Here is a 27,484-nt window from a genome sequence, read left to right on the forward strand (position 1 = left end):
ATCTCTTACATTCCAAATTAGTTTTGCCTCAAAATATTTACCTGGAAATGTTTCATGCAATTATTTGTAACATGCCACTTAAAAGCAAGACTGTCAATGGTCACACAGAGAATAGCAGTAAACAGGCATTACTTTTAGTGGGCAGTATGTATCTGCATCCTAGGAGTGTTTTGTTTTCACTATGTGCTAGAAATCACATGGACATTGCTGGTGGACTGAGTTTTGTGGCCCTCCCCTGTCTTGGCATAAAAGTGATATTGGGTAGCTTGTGTTGTGGAATTACCTGTAATTAAGAGCTGCATTCAAAACAATTAATTAAAATGAAAAGAAAAGCATCACAGGTAAAAAAATATATATATATTGATGCAGGAGAAAATACTCATTGGGAATCCAATGTCCCTTTTACCTTACTGTGTTCTTTTTCATTGATCTGGAAGAAAATGAAATTTATCACCTTGATATACATTAATAAACAGATGGTAATTGTGCCATTTACTGTATCTTAAATGCTGGAACTGATTAGCTTTTATCAATCCTCTCAGCACTTTAAGAGGACAAGACACCTAGTAAACAAAGACAAAGTATTCTTGTCTCACAGAAGTGGTGAAAGGACAGACTATTTAAAACCGATAGGAAGGTATTTTTTACTTTCCCAAGTGTAAAACAAGCAGCTAGCTTGTCAGCCATGAGATCCTGTAAAAGCAGTTTGAGTTTCCTAGCTATCCAAAATTTTATCTTCTCCTATATATTAGCATGTACATAGGTAATAATTTCTTTGTTTTTAATGTGTTGATGTACAGCTAAAAATAGCTCTGTCATACTCAGTGTTAATGCACTGCCGAGAAAATAGAAGTCAGCATTGCAAATCACAAAAGAGAAAATCCAAAGGTCTGGCCAAAATATTCCCTGAATAGCAGACTGTGTGGATTGATATATAAGCACTTCTGGTCATTCCTATCGGAAATGATGCACTGTGTGGGGCTCACTGATCCAAGCCAAATGACAAACACAAAGAAATCACATGAGTTGTGCAAAGGAAGCTTTCAGTGCTCTCGGAGCTCAGGGAGTCATCCTTTGGGCAAGAATATCTGAATTACTTTCCCAGAAAGAATACAGTAAGACTCTCAACATTTTGTGATCTGTAACCCTTGAAAATTTTTGCAGTAAACATTTAGGCACTTGCAAAGAAAACGTAACTATCTGCAACGAACTTGCTTTTCATAGGCATTCCTTAGAAACAGCTCCCAGATCCCCTACGGCTCATAGTTCACACACTGAAAACCCCTACAACCAATAGGCACAATATCAGTTAAAAGATATAAACAAAAATCTTATGCAGAACTTACGTATGATGCAGATTTGAAGCATCATGATGATGAAAAGGTGCTAAATGCTAAAGCAAGGATGAAGTCAGGGAAGAGATTCATAGTTATACAAAGGAATGTGTTTCCTGTTGACAGTTACCGGAAGAAGACACACGTTTTTGGCCAGGTAAAAAAGTGGATAGCACATGTACACAGCAGGGAGTAGTCATAACATAGTATGCCACAGCTGGGGTCTCTTTGAGAGATGGCAATCCTAGTAATCCTTTGGGCCTGGCAGAGTTGTGCTAAGTGGGCTGTCTCAGAACTGCCTTTGCATGCCAAATTTTAAAAATTGTTTCCCAACTGGCACAGAATTGAGAAAAGCAAGGCAGACCTTTTGGCAGCAATGGTGAAGAGTTGTAGGTTTCTTGGTTTTCACCAGAACTATGGCAACTCAGGCTTCTGCTAGCACAAGACATGAAATGGTGAAATGCCAAATACTAACCAAAAATTTTAAGAGATAACTCAGGGATCTCTGTATTAAGCAATCACTGTGTAATGAAAATGACAGGTTTTTTGTGTTCCAAAACAATTGTAGGGTTGTATGTTTTATTTTCCACAACAGAAAGCTACAGATAACTACATTATTTGCAAAAACACTGTTGTAATGCAAAATGAAGATTTCATTTTCACTAAAATAATCCAGAAATACACAGTTGAAACTCCCACAGCAACTCTACCCTGCCATGTTATAGCTATATCCCTGCTGTTAGACTTGCAAATGACCCATTTCCACTAGGATGAAACACACAAAGTGGAAATGATACAGATTCTAACATCTGCAAAGTTTTATATCACAATCAGCAATGCTGGTGTTGGGATACATTTCTCCATTCACTTACATTTCTCTGTACAATATTAAATATACTTTCCCCATTTTCTTTAAAAGTTGACATTCAGTGAAAAGTAGAAAGAAATGCTGGAGAGACTGCGGATGGAAATTGACTAGCTGTTAGATAAGTGAATTGTAATGGCATTTTTGCCCTGGTTGGTCTTTCTTTTCAAGCAGCTAGCTATCTGAGTAATACAAGAGAAATGTCCTATGGCAAGAACTGACAATGCTGCACATTGCTTCACATGTGCAGAGAACTCATGCAGAAAGACCTTTTCTAGACCTGCTATCCATTTACAAACCATTCATTCTTCCAGTACCATTGCATCCGCTCAGTATCTTATCTACTTCCCATATTCTGGGAGTTTGCATGCTTTCAAGAAGCATTTTTCACAGTTCTGCGTCACAGACCCCTCCCTCCTGCTGTGTTTCAGCTGTGACAGGAACCCCATAGGCAAGCCAAGAGTTAATGCCCCCCCCAGACCAGCCAGGGGCCCTACAGCTGCTCAGAGCTGCCAAGTAATTAGGCTTGTCAACATCCCTCAAATAAACTCCGGCAGTATTATCAAACCCCATTGTTACCTGATCCCCTAGAGGCTGAGAAGGCTGTTATATCAGGACAGCAAGCTGCAAAAAGCCATGTCTGATTTTTTTAATTTTTATTTTTTAAATTCTGGATGACCTATCCTTTACTTTACTGGTCAGAACTGATGTTCAAGAAAGATGGATCTTTTGAGAAAGGATTAGATCTTTACTGTAATATCAGCCTGGTGGGAAATTATAGCATTTTACCCTGGGACTACTTAGAGACCACAGGCTTCCTTGTGACTTTGCCTCAAAGCAATATCCTGCTTCAGTGGACTACCTTAAGAACAACAGGCTGCAAGCTGCTATCTTAAGGAAAAAACCATTGCCAGAAAAGACTGTTTATTGTTCCATCTAGGGTTGCTACCTTGGAAATACAAAACCCAAGTCACTTCAGACAAAGGGCTGCTGTGCAGGCACAGATCAGTCCATGTGCGGCCAAACTGGGCAGTGTGATTGGAAAGCAGGAAGATAAAAACCCTACCTGAAGCCAAGGATGTGTTTGGAAGACTGAGTTCCAGGTTCAGTAGTGGCACAATAAGCCCATGTATTTGCAGAATCGTGCAAAGATAGCAAAAGCACAGCTTTTCCTTGAATGCATTGTTTCCAGCTTTTGTTATCATACAGAGATGCTGCAAATTTGATACAAACTTTACAAAGTAGTTATATCTATCTGAGTCTACAGCCCATCTTTAACAATTGCCCTAAACTCACTGCATGATTATTGCAGCTGTTTTGCATTTTGAAGCCTGCTGTTCTGGGGACAACAGTAGGTAGTACCAATGGGACGGGGAGGTTAGACCACAATGCTGCCACAGTTATGCTGGAATGGCCAAAGAGCAGCAACATAGCAAGGACTTAGGAAAAGGCACAGCCATCCCAGACATGCCTCTGAGACAGGCAGTACCTAGGGACAAAGACTGCCAAGCCCTGCAGCTGGAGGAGTGCCAGACATCTCTTCTACAAAATTATTTCAATTTTAAGCCTTTAGGACGAAATCTTTTTCCGTTTTGTTAAACCATGGTATGCTTTGTTAAATGTTTTTGTTTGTTTTGATGACTTTTTAAAGCAAGTAACTATGTGTTCTAGAAAGTAGAACAATTGCATGCACACAGGCACAAACTGGCACACACTTCAAATAGGCTTTCAGCTTCTGGAGTTTCTGTTCTAAATCCAGAATTTCTATGAAAATCTTCATTTATGTTCAAAAGCAAAAGTTTTCACTGGCTGCAAGCAAAATATGAAGAGATGAAAATACCTGATACAAAGGAAAGAGAAATGTATCAGATGGAAAATACTTATGCTCAGGACATAAAATTATTGTCTTTCAACGTACATATATGTGTGTATGTTTCAATGTACACATTGCATGCAGGTGAAGAACTTTTACTTTGGCATGAACGCTGCTAACCCTTTTACATGGGTGTGGAGAGGGTGATTCTTTAATATAGCAGCCATGATTTCACTTTCATTGTATCAGGATGACTCTCTGTGTTCAAATATGCTTTTTCCTTCATATGAGAAATGATATTGTATCGAGGCCAATGCTGAATTACAAAGTGGTTTTCCTTCCCTACCCAAACCAGTTTGTGTTATTTGTAAATCTAACAATAACAAAGGCTCAAAGGTCTATTACTCAGCGTCTCTTGATTTCCCTGTTATATTTTGTGCCCCTTATCAATACTCTTCAGAGCTCAGGGCTGAAGCAACATAATGGGAGCCTGGAGACATCGTCTGCATCTCAACTAGGGTCTTGGCATTTGGTAGCAACACCAGGTTGTCTTTTTTTTTTTCTTTTTCTTTTTTTTTTTTTCTGTTCAGAGCAAAACAGCTGGTGAGTATTTGAGTGCATACTGGCGGCAGAGAACTTGTAGTAGAACTGGCCATGACTCCTGCTGTAGAAACTGTTACAAGATACGAGCACTGAGCAGAAATGTGACAGATAAGTGGGACAAATGTAAAATGCACTTATTTTCGGCTGATCAGATGTTAGTGATTTTTTCAAAAGGTTTGGGGTCTTTTCAGATGCTTTCTTCCATGTTACGTATATCTTCATGACTGAACAAAATCTTCTCCTTCACCTGCAGGCTTCTTTCATTTAAACACCTTGCTATTTTAGTGATGGGAGTTAGAAATTATTTAAAGATGAATTCACTGTCGTGTCAACAATGTTTATCTGATTACTTTGGAGGGTGAGGAGGGACTATAAGAGCTTGAGGGAAAAGCCCTGTTTGTTTCTAATGCCTCAAGAGGAATCATTTCTCAAAAAAAAAAAAAAAAGAGAATCTCTGTAAAAGAGATGTTTTTACTGGGCTTGGCAGATACAGATTTGTAAATGTGCACATCAAATGCACATTAATACATTATTCACTCAGTCATTCAGATGAACTGACACATTTATTTAATCCTTCAAGACATTACAGTCTAGATCGGCAGTGCCAGTATTAGTGGAAGACTGTGAAAAATAGCGTATTTGCTTTTTCTACTGTACTTTATATTCTCTAAAGTATTAAGTCTTGGTTTTGTTATTCACAAATGCAGCCATCTCTTATTCATGCACTGCAAAACAAACTGCTCAGGCTGCAGCTGGTAGATGTATCAGATCAATGCAGTGTCTGACTTTAAACATTTAAAATATAGTCAGAACTCTCAGGCCTGTAACTTTGGCTCTGAAGTGCATGGACGTGCGTACACACATGCAGACCCTAAAGATGTAATTTTTCAAAGGGCCTGCTAGTAAATTTAATGAATAGTCTAGGAAGCCCAGCTTGAAAAAATTAAACCCAATTTTTACAAAACAAAGAACAAGAATTTAAGAGAACTCATGAGTTAAAAATAATATTAAATTATACCAAATGATAGCTTGCTATGCCTGATACTGATATATATCTTTTTTTTTCCCTTGAAATCATGCATATTGTCTGTAGCTACACTTGGACATTTTTTAAAATTGTATCAATCTAAAAAAAATAGACAGAAGAGGGGGCAGTGGTCTAGGTGAACACTCATGCTGCTGAGTGCCCCATCAGGTCTCAGCAGCTCCCTGGCACTGATCATTCCAAACCAAGCCTGAGGAGCCTACATTTCTCCATAACAGACAACATATTCCAAAGCATGTGCAAAAGTACCTGCCCTCACAGTCATCAAAGTATGTAGTGAACTTTCACAAATCTCCTGTTACCTTCCATCAGCTCTTTTTCTCTTGGCTGGTAAGAGATGCAGAGGATTTTTTTCCTTTTAACGTTTCACTATTTGATATTATACCAAGGTAGGGTGCTGCCTACACATTGGGGTAGTTTATGCAGTATAAAATAAAGTACAAAAACGACATGACAGATAAGAAAAAAAGAGTTTTCTAATGTCTGTGACCTGAAAAAGAAAAATTGAGCAGCAAATACTCGATTGCAATTTTTATTAGGCAATTAGCTGATTGCTTTTGTGAAGTAGGGACAAACTCAAGATACCTGCAGTTAGCTGGTGAGTGTGGGGATTTGGATCCCAGCCCATTTCAAGTGCAAAGAGATTCATATACCTCAGCTTTGATAATCCCCATGGTTCAACTTAAAAAAAAGAACACGCATACAACAAACAACTGTTCCGACTCAATCATTTATTCCTCTAACACCATTGTCAAGAGGTAGCAAAGCATTGCTGAGGAAAAGTATATATAAGAATACTGCCAGATGGATTTGCACAGAAATGGATAATTAAGTAATGACCAATTAAAATACAATCTGTAAATCTAGGAACAGGAAAATAAATTGTTAGAATAGATTTTCATTCATTAATTTTGCATTTTAAATTGTTCCTTCTTGATAATGAACTTGTATACTATAATATCAAGCTGTAGTTTGTTGTTTATCTTCTTTTCATCCCTATGAAAAGCTGTATATATATCCACATGCACTGACACACACATTTCACAGAGCTACTTTCTGATTAACACGACCAAAAAAACCGGGACTTAGTTTCTGCACAAAAAGCTGTAGGAATCTGCTTTTCAAAAAGGCAAATCTGCAGCAGAAAGATACTGCTAATATAGAAGAAAATGAGACTTAAACTATCCTAGCAAACATCACCGGTAAAGCTTCATTAGTATGTATTTTCACATAATTCAATTAGCCAAAATACATACAAATGCTGGCAGTGCTGTTCCCTGCTCTGGGAGCGTCAGTGAAGCTTTAAACAGATCTGAAACAAAATTGCATAAATGGCATGTAAAGCCCTGTGCATACAAAGATACCTTCAGGGTTCTAATAAATTCATGAAACTTTTTAAAGTATGATTTCCTAGCAGGCAATCACTTTTAATTAACAGGATCACCTACAGCAACACATGTCCTTCAAAAACTTACATTATTTTTTCTTTTTGAATTTCAAAGTTTCTGTAGTAAAAGTTGAATAGCTGAGTAGCTTAACCTCAAAAGGATTGCAGGCTTTTATGACAGTTATAAACCACTGTGGTGCCTTCTTTATAAGAAGAAAAGATTCTTAACACAACAGAGAAAGAAGGAAATCTCTTTTTAGTCATAGCTAGAAGCAAGCATTTCCTCCAAAGGTCAGAAAACTTTTCCTCAGTTAAAGAATATTTTTAAGGACATTGCAGGCTACTTGTACGAGTAATCTCCGGTAATTTGCTGCATGAATTAAACATACAATTTACAATATTTATTATTTTATACTCTTCAGTGTTTTTTTTTATTTCTCTGAGCTTTCAGTGTATAGGATTGGTAAACATGGGGGTGAACCGGTGAAACTGCCTTCTATAATGAGCCTTCCACTAGAGACAGCAATAGGAAGCTCTTTATTAAAAAAAATGTGTATGCATTTACCGAGCACATCTTTCAGGGCTGTGTGTTTGAGATCGTGTTTACTAAAACACATTTTCGTGTTCCAAAGCAGGCTAATCTTCTTACCTACAGATATATATTCCATGTTTAGAATTGGAAAGAAAATAACAAGAAAAGCATAGTAATAATGTTGGAGCCAAAGAAAGATTTCAACAGAAGGGCCAAAGCCCCTCTCCAGCTTTGAGTTATATGACTCAATCCATTGATATTGAGAAACTGGAGCAGGGTTTGTAAAAATGAATTCGGAGAGAGGCACAATAAACAAGAGTATATTGTGCTTGGTTTGGGTCAGTAGGTTTCCTGGGCTGTTATGGCTTGGGTACTGGTATCCTCTAATAGTGACCAGTGGTACACATATGTTCTTTGCTTGGTTTTGCAGATTCCTTCCAGGTGACTGTCCATTTAGAACACAGGGAGAGCGGGAGATACTGAATTTTTGTGTCTTAGCAGAACAGTCAGCTTCACATCAGTGATGTGCACAAGGGTACAAAATTGTTGGCACGTTTTCCTTAAGTGCATTTTCTAACCTGAAGAAGAACAGGTTGGTAAGCCTCTGGGAACAGAGAGAGGAATACCCAAATACACCCTTGGAGTATTTGAAAGTCCCACTCGAGAATTAGTTCTGAGCCATAGATAGCCTTCTAAGAATAGTAAAAGAGTAAAAAGCATGTTTGTGGATCAAACAGCCTTTCTGGCTCAAAGTAGCATGGAGCTTACAGTGCACCTGTGTTTGAAATGAACACGTGGGGACAAAGTCACATGCCATACAGTGCTGGCTGTGCTGTAACTGATCATGCTGTGTATGCACCAAGGTGCTCATAAAGCCAAGCGTCATGTGGGTGAGTGTGCACCCCATACTCCAGGATGTCCCTGCCATGCAGTAAGTGCTTTGTCAGGGTGCTTCAGCTATGTGGTTCAGCATGTCTTCCTGGCTCAGCTCAGGCCTTCTGTAGCCTGTAACAAGGTGCTTGGGCTCTCCTACAGCTGTCCTGTGGCTTATTGTGTGTTCACCCTATTCTGTTTTCAGGCAGAAACCTTGAGGAGCTGAGCAACAGCTGTATGCCTGCGACTTTGGCAAGTGCCTTCTCTGCATCTGCTTTCTACCTGTTGCTGTTTAGTTTCTGGATTAGACTGCCTCTGTTTCAGTGGCTTACTCTTTTTCTGTTGTGTATTTAATAAATGTTGCTATTATCTTGGCTGAAGCTTCCAGTTTTTACAGAAGGCCAAGTATAGAGATTTACACCTGAGAATACGATTGCATTTCTCTGTATAGGGAATATTAGTGCTTTATTGCTAGGAAATGCAAATAAAACTTCATTTTTGCACCTGTTATACACACACAGTTACTCTACTGACAGTATTTCCAATCAGCCCAATAGACTGAGTTTTACTATATCTTTATTGAAATTAATGAGCACTTGGGTGCTCAAGTTTGTCTGCCTACCTGTACCACATAAACTGTAATCCACATCCAGCATGTGCTGTGTGTGTGCAGTTGCATAGGTGGTGTTGATATGGATTACTGTACATTTTACTGTAGCTAGCAGCTGGATAGTAAAGGGCAACCACTGGACAATTAAAAAGCATTCAGAAGGACACAGCCACAGCACAATCATCAAGATATGCCGAAATAAATTAGCATCATGCAAAGTTAGGCAATGTTTAATTCATAGACTGTGCCTATATTTAGCCATCTTATTATTTGCAATATAATCCATTCATTTATTGAAGGTTAATGCCAAGTTTTTGTCCCGGGTATTTGGTAGATGTATGACAGGGCACTGTAGCCCCTTTGATCTCCATCTACTAAATGGACTACATTTGTTATAAAAACATACATGTGTGGGTGTGCACATGCAATGTAAGCACATTCGACAGAAATAAGGAGAATTCCCCTACTGCTGTTGGTACTCCTTATGTTATCCCAATTTTTCTGGGAATGACTACAGAGACAAAAGAAATATTAACAGTGGTTTATGAAAGAACAGTGTAGCTGCCTTCATAAACAGGATGCAGTTGATTTTGCAAATGTATACATAAGGATAATAGCTGAAGAGAAAGGGAATCACCTCTCAATTTTGAGGCACTCCAGAAGATTGTTGAGGGAAGTCTCAAAGAGCAACATAGAAATAAATCATTTGAAAATGATAGGAATGGGCTGGGAAACAGAAGAAAAATCATCAAGATAGAACAGTTTGAGTGGAGACTGTAAAAGGTGAACACCTTGAGACTGCACCTGAGAAGTGATGTTTGTTCTGGTGCTGTGTGATAAGAAATAGAGCTGGCCTAATTGAATAGAGAATATGAATAGCCTTACCATGTTGAACAGGGCGAATCAAATTGTTCTCCTGTACAGAAGCTGGACTGGGCTATGTAGAAATTTAATATGTTTTTGACAAGGTTTTGAAGAAATGTGATTTGGAATTAGTGACAAGGTTTTGAAGGAGGAATACTTCTATATCAATGACATTGTCTAGGAACATGCCTGTTGTCAGTCATTTTGATAGCTGGGCACAAGGGAGTCTGATTTTCAGAGGTGCTGATCACATGCACTGATCTGTTCACTTCACACATGGCAATTTTCTTGTAGTCCTTGACACCTGAAAACTGGCCCTGGGTTTCAGGCTGTTGAAGAAGTACAGTGTCGCCATGAAGTTGGAAGGAAAAAATCATAAAATCATTTATATAAACACTGACTCTTCTTGGATGAGTAAGTGGAGTCAGGTTCCTCTTTCCTGTCTGTCTGAGAAGTTGGACCTCTGCTGCTGAGAGAAAGAGAAATGTAGATTCCCATGAAAGCTATTGCTCTCAGATTGCATTTGGCTCTTATTTTCTTTATGAGTCAGGTATACACTGCTGACAGACTACTTTCTCCACAAAGTGTCCTTGGCTGCATCATAACAGAGACAATCAACCCCCAGCATCCTTACATCACTGCTGTGTGGGGCTTTTCAGCAGTATTTCTGTATTAAAATGGTAACTTTGTAGTCATTTTGGCATGCTGCAAGACACCATTTGAGCAATGCTTTATCTTGTCTCTTCTGAATGCCCAGACAGCACGCTGGCCTGGGGCTGTGGTTCTCCACAGGTGCTCCTTTGGTGTTGGGTGCCATAATGTCAGGCTGCAGAAAGTGGTCTGTATAGACTGCAGGAGAAACATGTCCCACACAGCATGTATGTGTATTCCTATACAGCCAGTGACAGAGATGTGCAAAATGAAGGAAACAAAAGCAATAAATGAGCTCACGCTCACCTGTTGCTGCTTATAGTTGTAAATCACTGTAGCAATATTGAGCAGTACAGACGATGGACTGTTTTGTTGTTTCTTTCTTTCAAAACAGACCAATTGAAGGCATCCAGAGAAGGGTAAAAAATACTGAGGTTCTGCCTGGGAACACTCAAAGTTGTCTATGGCCTCTTCTAGTGGGTACTGAATTCAAGAATAGAGTTGCATTCTGCTCTTAGCTCTGCTCTATAACCTTATGAAGTCACTTCACCTCTATGCTTTTCTTCCCATTGCCATTGTCTTCTCTAGTTTTGTTGCTGGTCCTTTGGATAAGAGACATACTTTTAGGTAGTGCTCACACAGTACCTAGGACAACTAGGACTTAACCCTACTCGTATACTTCCTTTGTCAATGAATGTAATAGCCACACCTGGAAACTTTCACCTTAACAAATTGCTAAGGGTGAATAAAACACAACTCTCTAAAATTCAGAGAAAACTGTGGGCCCCTTTCTGCCTGCACATTTTTGTGCAGCTGGAATGCAGTGGGTCATGCATTTCTGCCCGTAACACTGGTGATCCATAGTGATTTCAGCTCTACTCATTTCATGGCTTTGCCTGTACACTGCAACATTTTTCCTTGAGTTTGGTAATTAGACATAGGTGAATCTGCAAGTCTCTCTTCCTTGTGATTTGCTTGCTAAGAAGTAGGTCTGTCCCCCCACCAAGAAACTGAGCCTGCTGTGGTACATTTTACACAAATAGATGATGCAAGTAATCCTGGACCACTTTCTGGAAAGGACTAAGTGACTTTCTGTGAACTAACAACTTGCCCTGCTGTCATGGGTTGTGTTCTTCTGAAGTAGCTGCTGGGTTTTGGTTGGCCACAGGCAAAGAACCTGGAAAAAACAAGGCTCTTTAAGGAAAAATTTTCTTAGGCCACGCCTTACCCACATTAAGTTGGTCTGCATGTTACCTACCTCAGAGGAGGAATGCTGTATGTAGGAAAATGAGTGTCAGTCTGGTGGCAATACAGGCAGAGGATGAAAATAGCAGAATAAAGGGGAAATCATGTTGTCTGTTACAGATTCCAGCACAGAATAAAAAAGATATTGCTAGCTGCGGGGCAGGATACATTTCTAATCAGGATTTAAATCCGAAAAGAATCAATGCTAATGAATTATTATTCCTCTCCTATTAATTAATAGAGTGTTTCACAGCACCCTCTAGAGAGCCCAGTCAGAACACTGTTGTGCTATGCAGGGTTTGTATAGTTCTCCACTATCAGAATTATCTCCCTATTTTGTATGGACAAGGGCTTTTTGCTGCTTAGACATCAAAGTGCTTGGAAACAGCTGAAATTCGTTGATACCTTACTAGACCAGCTGTTTCTGAGGAGCGTGGTGCCCAGTCTTAGCTTACAGCTTTCTTGCTTTTACTGATTCATGTCAAAGTTACTTTATTGTTTAACTTACTTGATTTAATGCTTACGAGAAACAGAGAGGTGGAAAAAAAAATCTGATGGAAGAGGACACAGAAGTTGAGGACAGGAGTGATTCAGGAATGTTTGTAAGTAGCAGGAGGCTATTTGCCTCTAAAAATGCCTCACTGCAGAAGGGAGAAATACTCTGAAAAGTATTTTAATTTTGACTAGGTTTTACATGGCAGAGAGCCTGGATATTTAACTTCATGTAGGGAAAAAAGGCTGCGGCGTGTGTGCAAGTATCAGCCGCGATATAGCTGAGCAGCAGTAAGGCTAGTGCATGAATTAAAGTAGAGAACATATAAAAGGAAATAAAAGGATCTGCCTAGAGATCAAATGTGGCATTTGTACAGAACCTTATTCAAAATGGATACAAATGCATCGGTTCCTCAGAATTATAGGTGAATCAAAGGAAAATTACATCCAGGAAGATAAAGCAATAGAGCAGCAGCCTTACCATGTGAGAGGCAGAGGTGCAACTTTGAAGCTTCCCGTATGGCTTGCCAAAGAGCCAGATGTTGCAGGTGGAACAATGTCCTTTCTGGCTTAGCATCTGGTTCCTGTCGTTCTGATCCATAGAAAAAGGAGATGCGGAAGGATGTGGTAAAAATCATTTTACAACTTCATTTAAGAAAGCCTTTTTCTGTTATTTTTGTAATAAGATCATTTTTTAAATGAGCATTTTTCTTTGGAAGTGGAGGCTATCGTAGACAACTGTATACAATATCTACACTTTTCATTAGTGTGTGCCATTCTGGATCCTGTTATTTAGCTTAGAGTTTGAACACCTCATTTTTGGTCACTAAAAGGCTGTGTAGCCCAGAGTGGCAATGTAACCCAGGAAAACTGGCATTCTTCACTTCACATCCATTTGAGGAAAAGTACTAAGTATTTACCAGAGCTAGGATTTGGGATTTGTAGCCCCCTGGTTCCATCTTTGCCATCACTGCTGTCACAGACAGTGTATTTTAGGTTATCCTCACATCTCTAAGGATGTCACACTAATTAGTTTTCTTATAAATGTGGTTAAACTAATACCAATCCATGAAAGGTATTTTATAGATTTTTATGCTGAGTCTGAATGCAGTTCAGACTCTCCCACAGTCTTGGTCATTTCTCTCTGATCCTTACTGGTATTTAAGGTTTCCTTGAACAAGATATATCAGCCAGATGTATCAAAATAGGAAGCCAACAATATCAGATGTCCTTCCTTCCTCTCTCATCCTCTCTCTTCCTCTCTGTCCATCTCCAACAGGAAGAAAGATGCGGTTGCTATTGTTCTAACTGTACTGTGAATCCAAAACATTGCCTACTTGGAAAAAAATCTATTACAATGATTCTCCTTCAATTTACTGCTTTTTATGATGAAGTCTCATTGTTATTTATTGCTATTACTGTGTTTTTTGCCTAACTGACTACTTTTCTTTTCACTATCAGTGCTCAGTTTGCAGCATTGTGAGAGTGGTAATGCTGCTGTAAAAAACCTAAGACCTGTAGATTTAAGATGCAATGTCAGGTTTACCAAGAGGACATTGTTAAGCAGATCACAAGGTAAATGACAGGAAAGATGAGTACAAATGAGTTGATCACTGTGCCAGAATCCAGTTGTATGTGGCTGCTGGATCCTTGTGATAGTTTGCTGTGAAGGACAGCAGGAAGTTTGTGTCCTTTCTGTGATGAACCACACATCGGGCCAACAGCAAAGTCCCTTTTTCTTGGTCAGTTTTATTACTTTAAGTCCAAGAATGGCTTTTATTACCTCAAAAGTTGTAAAAAATATTATTGCTCCAATCTTCTGTGCATGACCACTGAAAAGGGCTCATGAAACTCCATATATGCAACCCTGTAGGCAGTGTCACATAGAATATGACATGACATGGTAACATAACAGACACTGACAGGTTATCCAAGTGCTTCCAGCAAGAAGGCAAGTATCTTAGTACCACTGGCATATCATTATAGAAATTACCAGCAAGCTATTGTCTGCTGCAGGTTTCAGAAGGTGCCTCTGGGGAGAGGAGTGGGGTTGTTAGAGAAGACAGTCTGTGGGAGAGGATCCCACTGCAAATGGGCCACCAAACAGGGATGAGCAATCAATTAATGCATAACAGTGAGAGAGCTGGTGGCTGGGGGAATCCGTGGTAGTGCCTGCACAAAGCCTTGAAAGGATTTCTTCTTATCATTATTTTCACATCATGATCAGCAGAATCAGACTCCTGTTCCATGAGAAGTTCATGTCACTACTGCTCTCATTTCTGAAAGCAGTTATTGCAATTTATATCTGACCTTCTGGCCTGCACAGTTAAAAACAGGTGATGTCCAAGGCTTCTGGCAGAGTCTGGGTGCTTTGATTATGTTAGCTCAAGCAACTTTCTTGCTTCCTCCTGTGTCTCAAAGGCCAGGCCGTTTTCTGCTTTATACTTTCCACCAAATAAAAATGTTTCTGACTAGATACTTCTGTACTTATGCCCTATGGTTATAAAAGCATTTTCCTAGAACTGGCCTCAGACCATGAGATTATTCCTCCCAAAAACACCACACCCAAATTTTCCTCTAAATCTGAGTAAATATTTATTTCTGATGTACAGTTTTCTTTCTGGGGGGAGTGAAATATTCACTCAAGCTAGAGGCAGTTAAGATACAGTCAGAGCCTATCTTCAGACAGACTTTTCCATTTTAAAATCATACAGAATTGTATTTGACACCAATATTACTCAAATTTTAGCAGTCTGAGAAATCACATAGAAAAGCCTTTTACAACAACAGTTGCTCCAATTAAGCATAAATCAACAATCTTGTCATAGATGAGCTCTGGGGTGTTTTGTTTCTTTTGTTGTTTGCTTGTTTGTTTTTTTATTTTTCCTGAAAGTAGTTGGCTGGTATTGTCTTGCCTGAGTTTTGAATGTGATGTGTAAAGAAAAATAAATCAAAATTTGGTATGAAAATTCTTTCTGAGTAACTTGTCAGTCTGTATTAGGAAGGCTTATATTTATCAGGGAATTTCTACAAACACTGAGATAACAAAGTGGTGAGAAACAAGCTATATAGTAACATTTCATAGTGAGAAGAAAGGGACATTTATGCTTTTTGGTTTAGAAAATCATTGCAGCTTAGCGTTAAGAGACTTGCACATTTTGCTGCCTTTTGGCTCCTGATGCTTTTCCTTTCCCACCCACCAAACACTTGCTCACTCTGTGCTTCCTTTGACCCTTTCCATCATCCCCAGCCTCATTACAGCCTCCCTGCACGAGGGCTTCCCCAGGTACCCCATTGCCCAGCTACCTGAGCCTGTAGCTCTGCAGTGCTCCTTTCTTTTTATACCAAGGTCTTACAGTAGTAAATACAACGGGGCTGGGCACAGGCTGGATCTCTAATATGTGACTATCTATATTGTTCAACTAACAGCAGGCTTCTTGGCACACTGTTAGCTTATACCCACCAGCACTCTCCAAGCGATGCCGTAGTTCCTCTGCATTACCGATCTCTGTGGGCAATCTGAGCACAGCCACCCTGTTTAGGGGCTGGGGGGGGGGGGGAAGTAAATTTATGTGGATGAGCACCAGCCATTTTGTTCCACTTGGCCTCTGAACAAAGAAGCATCCAGGGCCTGTTTTATTTAGTAGTACTGGTGCAGAATGTGTCCATTCCCCCTCCCTCCCTTCCCAGCCCCTCCATGCTATTCTGAAGGCACTTGAGGCTATGATGTTTAGCGCTGTCTTTTCACAAATATCTGTTTTAGGCTGCATTATTAATACTTCTGAGTGCTCAAAAATCATAAGATTCTGCAGCACAGAAAATTATGTCATTGGCTTAAATATTGGAAGATTAAAAATAATACCTTTTAGGCTCCTTTTATTACCTCTGAGGGATTTTTTGGCAGGAGAGGAGAGGTTTTAGGACATATTCTCGTCATGCTTCCAAGCTTTCCTCTGCATCATTGATGGAAATTACCTTTTTATTATTAAACGAGAGTAGAGATTCTCAGCAAATCATATGATCCCAGGAGCAAAGGCTTTAAGACTGATACAGTTGGCAACAGTAATTCAGAAGAGAGGGTATATCTTCAGCATTAGCTCAAATCTTCCAGTTGTCAGAACTAAACGAAGGGAGTCTTGGCCCTAAAGCTAACTTTGCCCGGGAATGTACAACCCTAAACACAGGTTTAGGCAATGTTTACATGGGACAGTGCAATGCCATGTAGAGAAGCTGCATTTTGTCAATTAGAGCTAGTTTGGGTATCTTTGTATACAGCTATATTTGTTCACTGTAGATACACTCATTACTTTCTTTCAGCTTCTGCCAGGTTTTCCTTGTATGTTATAATGAGGGGGTCCCTTTGTTCCATGCTTGCTGCTACTGCAGAGGGTAATGGACTGTGCTTGGGCAAGCCTGCTGCACTGACCTCCAGTGCAACTCCCAACATACTGGAAAAATAAATGACCAAATCCATTTAAACATCAAAGCTTTGATTTGGGAGCTCCTGTTTTAAAAATTTAAAACTTTTATACAGCAGTTAGGAAAAAATGTGGTTGCATTTGTGCTCTTTTTAGTGGATACTGAAATATTTTTCCCATTTGGTTATCATCAGAATGAACCCACGTAACAGATTTCAAAGCATAGAGTCACAGCCTCTCATACACATGAATGGCCCAATCATAAAACTTGCCATTGAAAACAGAAAAGAATTATTCAGTGATGATCTCCTCAAATATACTCTAGAAAAGAAAATAACTGGTCAGCTAGACTTATGAAGCTTAGCACCTGATATCTGGAAAATACCACACACGAACACATATACGGACACAAATAACAGGAAATCATCAGTAAGTGAAGTATAACACCTTCCTCTCTTCAGATAAACGGTTCCATCTGAGCTATAGCAGCTTACTGATCCATGAAGGTAGGGAAAGTAATTCAAGTTTCGGGCCACTAGAACGAATTGAGTCTCCACAATTTTATAGAAACAACTTTAGCTCTGTTTAAGCTGTGTGCTCAGCCTGAGTGAATGCAAACAAGTTCTCCAACAAACAGATCTCTTTTTGGGGGGCAGGAGGTGAGAAATAAATACTCTCATAGTCTTAATCTTAGTGATGGTTTCTTAAGTGATGCTTTCAGGTCTTAGGAAAATGTAAATGGCAGATTTATTGTGTATAATGCAGTAAGGACAACTACAAAAACTACATACTGCAAGCACTGAGAAACAGTGGCTGCTTCTCCTGGGGTGTGGATGAAGTCATCACACCTACAGAAAAAGAGGACCTTGTACTCCCACAAACTGAGGTAATTTCCACCTCTCATTTTTCTCCAGGATAGACATATCACAAGTAGCCTAACAGGATCCCAGTTAATCAGGCTCTGATTTAGCTACCTACATAGATGCATAAGCCCTCCTGCCACCATCTCATTTTGGTGGATCAGATGTAACTTCCGTGGGCAAGCTTGTTTAGGTGCCATGCTTCTTTCCTTCACCCTGACATCAATATCATTCCTTATTAGTAGTCAGCATTGAATATTTACAGACCACTGCCACAGTCCTTCCTGATTGCTGTGCTATAAGCAATAATAATGTGTTCATTTTGCTGCATTTTTCACAGTGGCTGCTGATTCTTGTGAAAAGACTTTCTCTGAAGCTATTCTTTGTGGGAAATTGGGTGAGGAGCAGAGATGTCAATACTACTTTTTGTGTTAAAAATATTCCCTTGTCTGTGGAGTATCCAAGTGGCATTTGTGTGCATGGGCCTCCTGGGGTTTGTGGACTTATGCTAGAGGGGGTGGCCAACACTGTTGGAGTGTGAGCCAGTGGTGAGAGCAGCAAAGACTTCTGCTTTTTAAAGGTCTCATTCTATTTTCTGAAGGGTTTGCTCATATAGACAATGACATAATCTCCTGAGTGTAAGTTTATCACTGTGCAAAAGATTTGTCTTGGGGGGTGTTCTGAAAATTAAACCTATTTACACTCACTGTGAGATCCTAGCAAGGAAGATGCTGGAGAAATGCAAGGTATGAGTTATATCGTGTTAATTGGCTGTGGTCACCAGAAGTGTCTCTGTGGTAGGCATCACCCCCTCAGAGCAGACCATCCAAAGTTACCTTGGAATTACTGAGCAGAGGCAGATATTTGCCACGCAATTTCATTAAGAACTGTGGGTGTGACTCTGGCATGTGGAATGATGTAGTGAATGCTTGCACATGGCATGAGAAATAAATGCCTTAGCCTAAAATTGTGACTTCAGATTAAAGTGCCACACGCAGTTATTTGATTTCAAAAGTTACTCGGAATGAAAACACATTTATTAGAGTAAGTGCAATCTGTATCTGATAAATGGGAACACATCTGGTCTATATCCCTGATACAAACCCCTCAGTATTAATTATATTGATGGTTAAAGCTGAGGAGTGAGTTGAACATTATTTATAGTGATCTTTGCTAAGTAAATCATTTTTAAAATGGCTTTCTAAATGTAACGTTTCCTTTTTAAGAAGCCCTACAGAATTAAAGAGGCTTTACAATGGAACATGAAACATATTGCAGAGGGAGAGACAGAAGCTTGCTTGATTAATGCGCACGATTATCAGCGATGCAAATCACTTTCACTTATTAAGTCTTGTTTAATATCCTAATGAAGGCTTCCTGAGCAGATTTGATAATTCCAGAGAAAGTGACTGTGAACTAATGCCCTTTCAACATGTTGAGAATGAGCAGTGCTATAAAGAAAACCTCATTTACTATAATTCCCACCAAATGTGGTATCCTTTTCTAGACTCCTACTTCACAGCAGGAGACAATTAACCTTTTCAGTGCCAGAAGTGATTCCCAACATGCTCCAGCTGTGAAGGCCAGCAGGTCAGGCATGAATGAAGTTTACCTTCCACTTTTGGTGTGAAAAACCACAATTATGCAAACACATCAAGAAATCCCTGAGCAACTCTCAGCTTTCACATGGGTTCTGTCAGCACGTGTAGTTACACTTCTTACCTTATAGTGAGCAGGAATGTGCATCAATTTCACAAAGCAGCATGCCTCTCACCAGGAGTGCTGTGGATAACTTACACTAATGTAAAGTAGATCTTTCTAAATGCACCACAACAGCCCAAAAGATTCTCCTGCTGAGTATCCTGGTAATCCAGCTCTGTCACCTTCAAGCTTGTAATAGTCACATTACTGTAGCAGTGATGGTCTGATGGCAGAAGAGGGCACAGGTGCCTTGTGGTAGGTAATGCCTTTTTTCCATAGACATCGCCTCACTTCTAAATTTGGAAGTGGTGGTAAGTGATGCAAGCGGCGCATTTTCCCTTTTCCTCCTGCAACCTTGTCCACACAATGTATGACTTAACATTAACAGACTGTTCCAGAGCATTAGCGTGGCCACACCTGTGCACAGAAAAACGAGCCGTTGAGGCACTGGGTTGTAAAGCCCATTACGTTCTGCATGAGCTGGGAGCCTGCGTGTTCATCTCTAGAGCTATAAGCTTTGCTGTAAACCCTGGCCTTTCCCAGGCAGAGCTGCAATTCAGTCCCTTCCAGTTTTAGAGATTTACAGATCCCCCCCTTTAATTTAAAAGAATAAAAACAATGTCAAAGATATAAAGAAATAGCTTTGATGAAAAAAAAAAGCGATTTCACCTTGTGCTTATCTGGAGATTTTCTAGGAAAAACAAGACTCGTAGCTGGATTTGTTTTTAAAACAACCAGTCCCCTGGGAAGTGAACACCTGAGGGGGAGAAATTGAAAGGCAGCAAACCCTTGAGAATTTTGTGAACATTTTTATTAGATCTGTATTAGGGCAAGGAATATGGATTGGACTGTGTAGCTGTACATGCATTCAGGGAATGTGTTTTCTAATCCAAGTACTTGTACATATAAGGATAGGCTTTTAGTATAGATTTATTATAAATACAGTTTGGTGGTACTCATCTCCCATGTGACTGAGAACTGTCATATAAAATAAGACAGACTGGATTTGTATATTTATTTCTGTATAATGAATTAAGAGCAACATTTCTGATAACTATAGGTGATATGATGGATCTCAAAGGCTATTCACATTTCAGCTGCTAATATAGTAACAATAGTAAAAATAAGGATACTTTAAGAGCTTCCTGTATTAAAAATAAAGACACCCAAGTTTTATCAGTGTCAAACTGAGAAGCTTTTGCATGCCTTCTGAAACTACATCAAAGCAAATAATTATTGCAGTCTACCAGGGAACCTTTCACAGGGAAAGCATTTCAGTTTATAGATATATCATATGTTTAATTTAAACACAGAAAGTACTTGTAGCTGAAAATCCCACGTGTGTTATAAGAGTGAAGAAAATGGGCATATGTTGTTGACTTTTTGATATCAGCTGAGATAGACTGAACCGTTGTTGTCAAAGAACTGTTATAAATATCTTGGTTGCTGTATGTGCTGGTGACATCGAAGTCCTGTGTTCACACAAGGGGGTTTTGTGGTTTGGAATTTCTCAAGACTTCAGTTAGAACAGATGTCACCTAAAAAATTCTAATGCCAGGTCAAAGAAGAGGGGTTGCTTCAAGTCTTCTTGTCATATAAATGAAAAGGGAACATCTAAGTGGAACAAAAAATATGAGATATTTTAGTCAGTTTTGCTTCAAAGAGTTTGAAACAGCTGCTTTTTTTTTCTTTTTTATCTTTGATAAGACTGTTCCAAAATAGGAGTTGTCAGCATTTTTTCCTGAAAAATGAAAAAAATAACGATGATATCCAAGCCAGTTGTTAGCATTTGAAAAATGTTAATGTAAAAAAACAAACAAACAAAAAAAAACCAAGCAACATCTCCCCCCCCCCCACACACAGACACAAAAACAAAAACCAAAAAACAAAAACCTCAACACATTATTTTCAGATAGTCTGCCTCTTGAAAACTTTCCAACAGGACTGTTGCACATGCATGGGCAGAAATAAAATCAGAATGGTGATGGAGGTATTTGCAACACAAAAGACCAAAAAGTCCTTAACTGCAATTAAGAGGGGACACTAGGGGAAAATGAACATGAGAAATGGGAAGACTAAGTACATTTGGGGTTGTATCATACATAGTGGTGTTACTCAGTTCCCATATGATAGGCACAGGGACATACATTGGTATTTCTCATTAGTACTTCGCCCTGAGGGTGTGACTGTCCCTCTCTGTTATTGACATTTTCTTGTCCTTGTAACCACTGTGTTGTGTTAGCACAGCTGGCTTGGGAAAACCCTTGAAGTCCTCTAGATAGACCTTCTCCCTTTTTCCCTTTTTCTAACCTTCTTCCTAAAGGCACAAAAATGTGATTTCCCTCTAAGCTGCTCTCATTCATATGACCTGTAGAGTAAAAAAGGGGCACATAGAGGAGTGCCCAAAAAGACAGGTATCAATCACATAGACCCAGGAATTTAGCATATGCAAATATCACAGAAAACTCCACCTTCAGTATGTAACAGAGCTTAGTATCCATTGCCATCAGTAATAAGTAAGTGAAGCACAACACTAAAAAATAACCTAATTTTATATTAAAAAATAACGGAATTTTATGTTACACGAAGATGTGAAATAATGAACTCCCATTCCTCTTATTCCAATAAAGCATATAATCCTTAAAGAATAATTTACTGTTTAGATAGTAAATTGCTTGCAAGGAGTATCAGTAAATATGAACCTCCTGCAGATGACTGATTCTAGGTTGCTGAGTGACTTAAAAGTATTGATGGCCACAAGTCTACTTCCAAGGTAGGCAAGAGGCCCTGCTGTAGATATTGCTGTCATAACTGACATCCATCCCAATTACACAAGGAGAGAGGCCTTGAGCTAAGGTACATAGAGTCCAAATTACCCTTTTAGCTATAGAGGTGTTTACTGCCTGTCCAAATTAAGGCAGAGTAGGGATATTGTAGAGAAATCACCAATTGTCCAATAGATATTGGGTGAATAAAGAAAAGGAAGGAGTATCCATGGATACTAATCCACCATCTTTTATAATACTAACCACACTGTTCCTTTCTTTCCTTTTTACCTTTCTGAATTTACTGTTTTTCTGCTTATTCTCAATTCAGTAACACATTGTGTTTTAAAGCTCACTGTGCCCAAACAGATGAACACATTGTTTTGTTCAGAGGAGACTGGCTCTTCTTGTTGATCTTGTCTTCTTCAAGTATGAAATAATAAAAGCATCTCCCCCTTAGACAGCACCAGCTTTTAGTAACTATGTATATTTTGAAAGGCTTTGCAGCGGTCACTACTGATTGCAAATAAAAATCTCATCTAATTCGCTGAACAACTGGCTGAAATATTGGTTGGTTCAACGTAAATGTACTCTTGACTTTTGTGTGCTCAAGACTGTGCATAGGCTGTTTATAAATACTTGTGTTTGTTATTAATAATCCTTGCCTATTTGCTACGGGGGCCAAAACAAATCACTGGTGAGGCACTAGATGACAATGAAAGTATACACAGAGATAAACTAATTTCCAGAGATTAAAGGAGAGGGCATTTCCTAGATGAACTGTAAATTTCACCACCCACCTGTGGGGTGTGAAAATATAGATACTGGGTGGGAAGCAGGTTTTATTTTACTACTGACGTGATGCAGTGATGAACTCTGACACGTTGCTTACTGTGGTTACTTGATAAGTGTAAGATGTGAAAAGCCAGCAATAACACTAGATGGTATCAGATCTCTAAAATAATATGTTTGAAGGTGTTAGGTATAAATATGGCAGTACAAAAATAAAAACAGACAAAAGTATAGTTCATTCATGGGAGGAAAGAAGCATCAGAGGAAACAGTTCTCTTTCTGTAGACTTTTAGCAAGGAAATTAAGAACTAAAACCCAACAATGTTAAAATGATGTTTATTAGTGCTGTAGAGACAAGTTATATGCTGCCAGAATTTTACCAGGAAAAGTTTATGAGAAGTGCTCGTCCTTAGCTGCTAACCCTTTGTGATATCACCAGTTAAGACCACTCTCTCTCCACTCTCTCTCCATCTTTGCCTCAGAAGCCACCAGGTACTTATGTCCTTCCTTGGCTCCTAGAGCCTTTACCACTAGTGCCTGTTCTGCAACTGCCTGCTACAGCCAGACCAGGGCTGTACCCAAACACAGAGTGGTATGGGCCAGCACTCACTGGCTTCTGTTGGTGCTGAAGGCATGAGATAAAAAAGCTGTAAAATAGTAATTAACTAAAAAATGTCAGCAAAATAAAGTCTTTGTATTTCACCTTGTATTGTCAGACTATGTGCAGCCATCTTTTACTGGACCAAATCACTATATCCTTATTCTGGCCAGCTCACTCTCATTTAGTTATTTAACCAATTGCTAAAGAGCATGTTTGATGGCCTCATGTCATTCAGGCAAGGATTCCTCCAGATGCTTATCTATTCACCTGTATTCCTCTGTCATCTAGATATCCTGTGAGAGGATTTTCTAGTCCTTTTGGGCTTTGGGTTATTGTTACTCTTCTGCACGGTGTACTGGAGCTTCCAACTTCTTTCAGCAGTGTAAGTCATTGTGTTCAGGATATATTTGTTCCAAAGAATCTGCATTTCTTAGATTCTCAGAAACATGTGGAATGACTTAAAACTTCAGTCCCAGAGCAGAGAGAATGCATCTGTTCCACCACCAAGAGACCACATCATGCAGAGAAGTGAAACGGGGCCAAATTTTTGGGCACTGTAGAGTAGTTTCTTTGCAGTAAATGGACTTAGAACAATTAATGCACCAACTAAAGATCTGCTTTCCAGAACTCCTGGTGAGTGCAAGAAGGCTGCCTACTGGGGCTCAGTGAAGAAAGGACAGTAAAAGAAGAGATCCAAATAAGTAACAGCCAACCTGCTTGGAATTGTTGTAGCTGATAATAAAGTTGTTAAGATCAAACACAGATCAAGCAGGATATATGGCAAATGCTCTTGAATGAGGAATAGGAGGGAAGAGCTGTAGGCTTCCCATCCCCACTTTTCCCTGCTGCTAGCTGCCTTTGCCCTCTATATAGATTTGCAAGTCTGTCTTCTTTCTTGTGAGATCTGTATTTTCTTCTGCTTTCTGTTGCATTGAGAAAAGGACACGAGCATTTCCATCTCTCTTTATCTCAACTTACCTTGCTCTCCAAGTGTTAGGGAGTGTGTATATTATGTGCATTTTTGTGGGGTCAGGCCAAGACATCTGATGGTAAATATGGATTATGGGGATCTCAGATTACTATGTGGGACATTTTAAAAATATCCTGATTATCAGGAAGTAAGTACTTAATATTTTCTGGAAGGCAAGTTCCTTTAAAATGCTTCTGGTTTAGCACTCAGGAGCAGAAGTCACTGCTAAAGGACTGGCCTCCTTGTTTTGTGCTGGTGTGAACAAGTGCTCCTGGAGCTCAGTTGCCACTGTGCCGGGAGGCTTCCTTGGGAAGCCCTCAGCACAGGAAGCTCAACATAAAAGCAAAAGCTAAACAGGTGAGTAAAAAAAAAAATTAAGACAAGCACATGTGCCTTACAAATAGCTGTCCCAAAACGTTACTGCCATCACCAGAGCTTTCATGTTAAAGTTACTTTCTCTGAGTAACAGACCTGGTTAGACATCTCCAGACATCTCCAAACCATTAACTAGAGTATGGACACCAAAGGTAATAGAAAAGAGAAAGTTCCCATATTGAATACGATCTTGTTGCTTTGACCAGTCACCTTTTAAATATTTATGTTTTATTTTTATCTGCGTATTAGTGAGACATTATTTGTGCACAGGCTGTTAAAAACAGTTCTAAGGGAAACACACTTCCAGCTGGTTTCCTCCTGTTTTCCATCTGCTGTGTGTATGTGTCTTTGTAGGCATTTAACTGTTTCTTGTCATGGTAATTGGTATTTTTTCAGTAGTGAAGGTGGGAGGGGTGGAGGAGAAAAACCCTGAGGCATCTGTGTTTGTGCTGGGTTGATGTAAAAGAGATTATCCTGGCTATTTCCTAATAAACATTATGTGCTTTAAAAAAGATGGGGTGGGACGGTAGAAGGGTATCAAACATCAAGTAACATTAAGTTTTTAAGAGTTAACTTCCCTAAATTGTATCTTTGTATTCTTCTATTTATGCATCGCTACTCTTTCCCCATTTAATCTTAAATATGTAAATCCTCAATTTATCTGGAATTACTTAGTGAAAGGCTGATGTGTGAGTGTGGCAGATTATAATATTCCATCGCCACCCCTGATCCTCTTTACCTCTTATTCTTTTCATAGCAGATCAAAAAAAGCTGTATGCGTGCCACAAGAATATATTATTTTAAGAGACTTGGACTTAGAAATTGATTTCCTTGATGAGAAAAGGAAAAGTCTCCTTCTGACCTGAAGGGTCACTTCATAATCCTGTCACTCTACATCAAAAAAGCTTTTTTTTTTCTTTTAGTAGGAGATGAGAATATTTCTGAAAAGGAATTAATTTTTCAGATACAGTGAAAACGATGACTTAAAGAGACTTAGCAGATGATAGAGGGCTGTCCTATTCAGAATACATCTCCTGTGATTAGAACAAGCTCTGAATATATTTTAGGGTCAGGCAGTTTTAGATGAAGATTGGGATTTGTACTTTGGGATGAAACCGATCTTATATTTTTATCGAAGTACTTAAGGTTTAAGCTGTAGTCTTTCCTTTTTTGCAAAGGGATTTCACTGGTTCTTATAATGGGGATTGGTGCAAGCAGCCAATAATTTCTATGGATGGATTTTAGTTAATAGGATGTTTGAAATGAAATGACTTTCATCACCTATAATTAGGTGCAGCTACTAATACTTTTTTTCATAGTACTTTCCAAAATAGAAAAGCACCTGATACCAGTGTAGGCTTTCATGATCTATTTTGTTTTTCTAATTACTGAATCTTTCTGAAGAATTTTCCTTTATACCTTATGTTAAAAAGCCAGCAGTCCCAAATACTGTTATATATTGCTATAACACTGCTGGTGCATGCGAGTGAAATGCATACACATATGTATATGTACAATACAGGTCTGCTCATGTGTGGAGATGTGCCTTTATATCATAAATATTTACAAATACAAACATCATATGATATGTGATATATAACATCATATGTGATACACTATATATGGGTTAAAAAGTATGAAGGATAATATACAATAATATATAATTTTTAGTACGTTGTTTTAGTATAAATTTTAGTATATATATTTTAGTATATACATTATAAAATAATTGTATAGCATGTATTATAGATATGTAATGATTTTATAATTTTATCATAGGAGTGGTCAAAAGCATTGAACAGGAGGCTCAAAACCTTTAACAACTTACAAGTGTTTGCGTGGGTGCGCTATAAGAAATGAAAAATCACTGCTCTAAAGAACTTAACATTATGGCCTGATATAGTGTGATTATCACGTGGGATTATCATCTAGTCTGATTATTATACTGTTTTTTTTTTAATTTAAGGTACGTGGAGAGAAATGCAAATTCCTTTCCTGCAAATAGATGGACTATTGTCTGGGTTCTGTCTGTTAATTGTTCTAATCGTTAGTCCAAAGGCAGCAGCAAAATATTGCCCACTGCTAAAAACTGTTCTTGTGATGACAGCATGAAGTCCTAAAGCAAAAGCCACTACTGAATATGTAAAGAGATTCTGCAATTCAAGGAATATTCTACTGAGAGAATTTTCCTTGTTTTGATAGGCTTTCAAAAATATAATGCATGAATATTTCGTGAAGGCTGCTGGCTTATCTTACTGGCTGCATTTCGAGATCGGCAGAGAGCTGTGTCATGTTAGTAGCTGGAAAGTCAAAGTAAATCTGTGGTACGAACTCTTGCCGGTGATTCCTGCAAGAATCTGGCCCCTAAATGCTGCCGATAGCTTCAAATTGCAACCAGAGCATCCTGGCTGCTAACGGGCTGAATTGAAAAGCAGGGCTTTAGTCTAATAATCTAGTTTAGATCTGATACTCCCAGAGGAATCTGGTGAGAGGAGCTGATACTTTTAATCGTGGATGCTGTGTTCAAGGTAGGGGATGTCTGTGAGATTTTGGGGAATACACTAAAAACCTCCAATTTGTACCTCCAGGCTATGTCTGTTTCTAAGCCAGATAATACAGCATTTACTAACAAGAGTTGAATTTTCTGATCCTCAAAAATATAACTGTAAATCTTCAAGCAGAACTGAA

The sequence above is a fragment of the Phasianus colchicus genome, chromosome 2 (assembly GCF_987193195.1).
Source record: "Phasianus colchicus chromosome 2, bPhaCol1.hap1.1, whole genome shotgun sequence".
Classification (NCBI taxonomy): domain Eukaryota; kingdom Metazoa; phylum Chordata; class Aves; order Galliformes; family Phasianidae; genus Phasianus; species Phasianus colchicus.